This window comes from Sapajus apella, unplaced genomic scaffold, assembly GCF_009761245.1.
Source record: "Sapajus apella isolate SASKATOON/1434 unplaced genomic scaffold, GSC_monkey_1.0 scaffold1746, whole genome shotgun sequence".
Lineage (NCBI taxonomy): Eukaryota > Metazoa > Chordata > Mammalia > Primates > Cebidae > Sapajus > Sapajus apella.
Genome location: NW_022438672.1, coordinates 11674 through 12990, shown reverse-complemented (window position 1 = coordinate 12990; position 1317 = coordinate 11674). Strand labels below are relative to the sequence as shown.

The 1317-nt window shown below is 58.3% G+C and overlaps 1 non-coding gene across 1 annotated transcript; it reads left to right on the top strand.

Annotated features, from left to right (window-relative positions):
* Positions 1 to 970: 970 nt before the first annotated feature.
* Positions 971 to 1044, top strand: TRNAN-GUU. Its single transcript has one exon. It is a non-coding gene; the product is annotated as a tRNA-Asn (tRNA).
* Positions 1045 to 1317: the final 273 nt, after the last annotated feature.

Genomic DNA, 1317 nt, shown 5'->3' with positions numbered 1-1317 from the left:
CAGGAGGCGGAGGTTGCAGTGAGATCATGCCACTGCACTCCAGTCTGGGCCACAGAGCAAGACTCCCTCTCAAAATCAAAACAAAACAAAAAAAAACAAAGACCAAAAGCCAACAAAACAAAACAAAACAATTCTTCCCCCGCCTGTGCCTCTGCACAAACCTTTTAGGAGGTGCGGATGTCTGGTCCACCCCTCCCCAGCTTCTTTCCCCGCTTTTCTCTTTCCTCGCTCCGCCCTCCCGCCCACGCCCCGACCCCGCCCAGCTGAGCCCCGGCGGCTCCACCGCGCAGAGGGTGCACTGGACGCCCTGCTCCTGGCCCGCCCCGCGGGGTGCCGAGATGTCAACCTGAATAAACGCTTTGTGGAAACAACTTCCCCTTGGAAAAATCTCTCTTGATTTTCATTCTCAGGGCTCTTCAAAGGACTAAAAGCTAAAGGCGATTAATTCATTCAACAAGCCCTAGCCGTGCGCCCTGCTGAGTGTCAGACGCTGCTCCCCGCGAGCGACCCTCACCCCATCCCTGCCTGGCGGAGCCTCCGTGCGGGTCACAGGATCCGAAGACAGCAGCGGCAGCTCCTCAGCGGCCCCGAAAGCGGCTGGGTAGGGTGGGCACAGGCTCCCTCACCGGGTGAAGGCGGCGCAAAGAACGCGAACAGCCATCATGGGAGCCCGCCGGGCGCTAAGCTTCCCTTGGGCCCCTAGGCGGCTCGGGTCGCCGACAGGAACGTTTCAGGGCCCTGCTGAAGCAGGTCAAGGGCAGAGCGAGCAAAGCCCATTCGGCTGTCCTTCAGGGTCCAGAATCTCCCAGCGGGGGTGTCCTACATGACCAGCGCGACTCACCGCTCTCTAATCTCTCCGATGTCCCCAGACCTCGTACGGTCGTCCTGTCGGGCGGGCCTTGAGGCTGAAAGGGATGAGAGTTTGGTGAGTGCGCCCTGCCTATAGTGCCCAGTGGAGTTGCTCCTAAGCGTCTCTGTGGTGCAATCGGTTAGCGTGTTCGGCTGTTAACCGAAAGGTCGGTGGTTCGAGCCCACCCAGGGATGCCTCCTCTAGCTTTCAAAGCGCTCCTGTATTTTCCATCACTAGAGAATCTTCCCCGTTTGCTCCCATAGTCCTAAGTCCCAAAGATTGGTGGTTCCAGGCCGGCCTGGTATGCTCATGGCAGGGAAGGTTTTCTCTTCCCAGGGTTCCAGTTACACTTAACAGGGGTCCTTGCCAAGGTGTGGCCCCCGCCTACCAGGTCCAATTCTGCTAGAGCACCTCCTAAAAAGTCAGGTTGTCTTGTGCCTGTATACAAGAAACAGCGACCAAAGGAG